This window comes from Triticum urartu, chromosome 2 (assembly GCF_003073215.2).
Source record: "Triticum urartu cultivar G1812 chromosome 2, Tu2.1, whole genome shotgun sequence".
Lineage (NCBI taxonomy): Eukaryota > Viridiplantae > Streptophyta > Magnoliopsida > Poales > Poaceae > Triticum > Triticum urartu.
Genome location: NC_053023.1, coordinates 595,181,303 through 595,187,729, shown reverse-complemented (window position 1 = coordinate 595,187,729; position 6,427 = coordinate 595,181,303).

The window sequence follows — 6,427 nt, the reverse complement described above, 5'->3', positions numbered from 1 at the left end:
ACCAGTTAACCCTCGTACACCTCTCCGTCTGTGACTGTACTCCCGCGTCTTCCCATCTCCGGCTCGTTGCTGTCCGGGGCCTCGCCATCGTCCACCACCTTGGATGCGCTCGGCGCGGCATGGTCAACGTGGTCAACGAACGAAACCATCGGAAGTAGACTATGCATGGAGAGGCTGACAGCTGGGTCCATGGCCGCACACAAGGAAATGCCTCCTTATTACGCATAAAATAATGATTCCTCCACCTGACATCTGGAACCCACCGGAAGGGCCTCTGTATTTCGCGAAATAAAGTGCCCCCTGCTGACATGTCGGACCCACCAGCTATCTTTGCACGCAAGGAAGTGCCTCCTTATTACGCACAAAAAATGAATATTCCCCCTGCCAGCTGGAACCCAGCATAGTGGGAGGCTGACTTGTGGGCCTACCAAGTTGACGGGGACGGAGGGCTTTGACAACTTAGTCAATATGAACGATTCTAGCTCCTATTACTGTACAATGTTCATCCAACGGCCGTAGTGCTTCTTCAACCTCTGGTCTTCTTGCTCCAGCCGCCCAAACCAGCGCCGGTCGTGCCACGTGCTCCTGCCTCCCGTGGCCGGCTGTGATGCCGCGAGGCCTCACTTCCCCCTACTACTCCCACCGCTGGCCAGGCCATCCCTCTACTCACCCACACCCCCTGTTAATCTGCGGCGACAGCAGCCTCACACCGCAGCCGAACCAGTGAACCCTCGTACTCCTCTTCGCGTGGGCATCCACTGCTGCGTCTTCCCCGGCTCCGAGTCGTCCCCTTCCTAGTCCTCGCCGTCGTCCACCGCCCTGGTGCTCTCGATGCGGCATGGTCAACATGGTCAACGACCGACTTCCATCGGAAGAGTACTGTACGTGCAGAGGCTAACAGCTGGGTCCATGGCAGCCGCAAGGAAGTGCCTCCTTATTACGCGGAAAATAATTATTCCTCCACCTGACAGCAGGGACCCACCGGACGGGCCACCAGTATTTTGCGAAAAAAATCGTTTCCCCCTGACTGCTGGGACCCACCAGATGGGCCATCGTATTTCGTGAAAAAAATGTCCCCCCCCCCCCCCTGTCAGCTCGGACCCACCGGAAGTGCCTCCTTATTACGCACAAAAAAATGAATACTCCCCCGGCTAGCTGGGACCCACCTTGCTGGGAGGCTGACTTGTGGGCCTACTAAGTTGACGGGGACGAAGGGCTTTGTCAACTTAGTCAATATGAACGATTCTAGCTCCAGTGACCGTACAATGTCCATCCAACGGCCGTAGTGCTTGTTCAACCTCTGGTCTTCTTGCTCCAGCCGCCCAAAGCAACGCTGGTCGTGCCGCATGCTCCTGCCTCCCCTGGCCGGCTGTGATGCTGTAGAGGCCTCACCGCCCCCTACTATTCCCACCACTGGCCAAGCCCTGCAGCGACGGCAGCCTCACACCGCAGTCGAACCAGTGAACCCTCGTAGTCCTCTCCACGCGGGCTTCCACTGTCGTGTCATCCCCTTCCTAGGCCTCGCCATCGTCCACCGCCATGGTGCTCTTCGCACGGCATGGTCAACGTGGTCAAGGAACGACTTCCATCGGAAGAGTATTGTACGTGGAGAGGCTGACAGCTGGGTCCATGGCCACAGCCCAGTTTTTTTGTGATTTGCCAAGCAAGTCGCTTTGTCAGGCCTGTTGGGCTGCAAATCTTTCAAGACGAGGAGAGCTTTCATTCGGCTGGCCGAGAAAATGGCCCATCAGTAATGAGAAATGGGTTGTACATTTTTAAAACACATCAAACCGGCAATTAGTTTGAAATATCTTTTTTTTCATTGCAAGATTTTAAATTACATTAATTTTTATGCATGGAGAATTTGTTGGATTTTATATTGATATACATTTATTTTTAAAATCAGTTTGAATGTGAGTTGAAATTTCGGGATTAAAAACAGTTCGGACCGCACCAAAATATGCAAAATTTTGTATAATTTTTTAACCGTGGCCACAATTTGGGCTGTAATGCTAACAAAAAGAATATGGGCTCCAAAAAAACCTTAAGAATTAGCAAATGGGCTGTAAATTATTAGAAATAATGGCAGATGGGCTGTATGCTGTTTTCCACAGATTTGAGGCTTTCCTAAAAAAAGGTTGACGCACAAGCACTGACTGTTAGATGTCCATCCAACGGCCGTCGTGCTTCTTCAATCTCTGCTCTTCCTACTCTAGCCGCTCAAACAAGCGCCGGCGGGACTGCCTGCTCCCTCCTCCTCACGGCCGGCTGTGCTGCCGCGCAGGCCTCAGCGCCCGACCGTACTCCCCTCGCTGGCCTAGCCATCCCTCTACTCACCCACACCTGCTGTTATTCTCCGGTGACGGCAGACGAACCAGTAAACCCTCGTACAGTCGTACTCCCCTCCGCGTGGGAAACAACTGCCGAGTCTTCCCTGCCTCCGTGTCATCCCCTTCCTAGGCCTCACCATCGTCCACTGCCCTGGTGCTCTCAGCGCGGCGTGGTCAACGTGGTCAAGGAATGACTTCCATTGGACGTGGACTGTACGTTGAGAGGCTGACAGCTGGGTCCACGGCGGCAGCAAGAAAGTGCCTCCTTATTACACGGAAAATAATGATTCCTCCACCTGACAGCAGGGACCCACCGGACGGGCCACCGTATTTCGTGAAAAAAAACGTTTCCCCCCTGACTGCTGGGACCCACCAGCTACACCTTCGCATGCAAGGAAGTGCGTCCGGGCAAAAAAACCGATTCGCCCCCTGACTGCTGGGACCCACCAGCTACATCTTCGCACGCAAGGAAGTGCGTCCGGGCAAAAAAACCAAAACGATTCGCCCCCCTGACTGCTGGGACCCACCAGCTACATCTTCGCACGCAAGGAAGTGCGTCTGGGCAAAAAAAATGATTCGCCCCCTGACTGTTGGGACCCACCAGCTACATCTTCGCAGGCAAGGAAGTGCCTAACAGTCGGGACCCACCTGGTCGAAGCGTACGTGGCCTTGTCATTCTGGTCGCGAACGTGTACGTACATATATACTGGTGGATGTAGAGGCGCGCACGTGTCGTAGTAGAGGTGGCCAGGGTGCAAGAAAAAAAATACGGCCACGTATGTGTACATACGAGCGGGGTCTCGAACGCCTACTCGCGCATACGTACGGCGAGGGCTCGTGTACATGGCTGGGTCAGAACGGAGAAACAGCGTCGTCGTCGTGTTCATGGGGAGGCAACAAAATGCGTGGTCGTGTTCATCGGGAGGGCTTGGACGGAAGAGGCGATGGAAACGAGGCCTGGCGTACCACACAACGGAGGAAACAGACCTCCTACGGTCGAAACGGGGGTCCTGTTGATCGGGAGGGGTGTGGCGTACCGCAAAACGGAGGAAACGGACCTCCTACGGTCGAAACGGGGGTCCTGTTGATCGGGTGGGGTGTGGCGTACCGCAAAACGGAGGAAACGGAGTTGTGTTGGAGCGCTACGGTCGAAACGGGGGTCCTGTTCACCGGGAGGGGTGTGGCGTACCGCAAAACGGGACTCCACGGGATACTGTTCATCTCCACCGTCGACCCCCTCCAGCCTCCATGAGCTATTGTTCATCCACCGTCGACCTCCTCCAGCCTCCACGGGCTCCTGTTCATCCAGCCTCCACCGCGTGCTACTCCACCGGCTACTGTTCAACCACCCCTCCACTGTCTACTGTTCATCCAGCCCTCCACACCACAGGGTCCTGTTCAACCACCCCTCCACGGGCTCCCCTCCATCGTCTACTGTTCATCCTGCCCTCCACACCACGGGGTCCTGTTCATCCACCCCTCCACGGGCACCCTCCACCGTCTACTGTTCATCCAGCCCTCCACCACACCACGGGGTCCTATTCATCCAGAGGCAACGCCACCGCTCAGTGTTCATCCAATCCCCCCCCCCCCCGCAACGCTCATTGTTCATCCCATCGATCGGCTTCAGTTAGTAGCAGTAGCCAAGGAATCGCTCGATCGGGTTCAGTTAACAGCCATCGATCGATCGCTCGGGTTCAGTAACGTGTAGCCTGCAGTGCAATCGCTCGGGTTCAGTTAGAGCCCAACGCCTCGCTCGGGTTCAGTTAGAGCCAACGCCTCGCGCACACGCGCGTACGTGTACGAGAGAAACGCGCATCGCTCGGCCCCCGACCTCCCACCGTAACCGGGAACTCCCCGAAATTTTCCTCCTCCTCGCTTCTACCACGGTTTTTTCCGTCATGGACGGCCCAAAGAATGTCATGCAGCTGCGTCTCCGGCCCGCCCAGGATGAAAAGCCCATTTTCTGTCATGATTTTTTTTCATAGAAGTAGGAGCCCACCACATCTATGATGATACCAGGTTTTGTCACAATTATTGTCATAGAAGTGTCATATGTATGACAAAAAAAATTCGTTCGGCCCAAAATGTCACGGATGTGTCTTTTTTTGTAGTGACATCATCATAGCCTCTCCGATGAAGTGTGAGTAGTTTACCTCAGACCTTCGGGTCCATAGTTAGTAGCTAGATGGCTTCTTCTCTCTCTTTGAATCTCAATACAAAGTTCTCCCCCTCTCTTGTGGAGATCTATTCGATGTAATCTTCTTTTTGCGGTGTGTTTGTTGAGACCGATGAATTGTGGGTTTATGATCAAGTCTATCTATGAATAATATTTGAATCTTCTTTGAATTCTTTTATGTATGATTGGTTATCTGTGCAAGTCTCTTCAAATTATCTGTTTGGTTTGGCCAACTAGATTGGTAGTTCTTTCCATGGGAGAAGTGCTTAGCTTAGGGTTCGATCTTGCGGTGTCCTTACCCAGTGACAGAAGGGGCAGCAAGGCACGTACTGCATCGTTGCCATCGAGGATAACAAGATGGGGTTTATTTCATATTGCATGAATTTATCTCTCTACATCATGTCATCTTGCTTAAGGCGTTACTCTGTTTTTAACTTAATACTCTAGATGCATGCTGGATAGCGGTCGATGAGTGGAGTAATAGTAGTAGAAGCAGAATCGTTTCGATCTACTTGTCACGGACGTGATGCCTATATACATGATCATTCCTAGATATTCTCATAACTATGCTCAATTCTATCAATTGCTCAACAGTAATTTGTTCACCCACCGTAGAATACTTATGCTCTTGAGAGAAGCCACTAGTGAAACCTATGGCCCCCGGGTCTATTCTCATCATATCAATCTCCATCACTTTAATATTGCTTTGCCTTTTACTTTGCTTTTACTTTTTACTTTGCATCTTTATACCAAAAATACCAAAAATATTATATCTATCAGATCTCACTCTCGTAAGTTACCGTGAAGGGATTGACAATCCCTAATCGCGTTGGTTGCGAGTAGCTATCATTTTGTGCAGGTACGAGGGACTTGAGTGTGGCCTCCTACTGGATTGATACCTTGGTTCTCAAAAACTGAGGGAAATACTTACGCTACTCTGCTGCATCATCCCTTCCTCTTCGGGGAAAACCAACGCAAGCTCAAGGCGTAGCACTGGGATTCTAGGCTGTAAAAGGAGCAAATATTAGAGACCTATTCTGCAGAGCTCCAAAAGTCCTAAAACTTCACGGGGGTCATTTTCAGAATATATAAAAAATACTAAGTGCAAGAAGTTTCGGAGGGGGGCCACACCCTGCCCACAAGGGTGGGGGCGCGCCCTACCCCCTCGCGCCCACTGCCTTGTGGGCCCCCTAGTGGCCCTCTGATGCCCATCTTATGCTATATGGAGTCTTTCGATGAGGAAAAAATCATAAGCCAGCTTTCGCGACGAGACTCCGCCGCCACGAGGCGGAACCTTGGCGGAATCAATCTAGGGCTCCGGCGTAGCTGTTCTGCCGGGGAAACTTCCCTCTGAGAGGGGGAAATCATCGCCATCGTCATCACCAACTCTCCTCTCATCGGGAGAGGGCAATCTCCATCAACATGTTCACCAGCACCATCTCCTCTCAAACCCTAGTTCATCTCTTGTATCCAATTCTTGTCTCTAAGTCCGGGATTGGTACCCGTGGGTTGCTAGTAGTGTTAATTACTCCCTGTAGTTGATGCTAGTTGGTTTATTTGATGGAAGATCATATGTTCAGTTCCTATATGCATATTAATACTCCTCTGATTATGAACATGAATATGCTTTGTGAGTAGTTACGTTTGTTCCTGAGGACATGGGAGAAGTCTTGCTATTAGTAGTCATGTGAATTTGGTATTCGTTCGATATTTTGATGAGATGTATGTTGTCTCTCCTCTACTGGTGTTATGTGAACATCGACTACATGACACTTCACCATTATTTGGGCCTAGAGGAAGGCATTGGAAGTAATAAGTAGATGATGGGTTGCTAGAGTGACAGAAGCTTAAACCCTAGTTTATGCGTTGCTTCGTAAGGGGCTGATTTGGATCCATATGTTTCATGCTATGGTTAGGT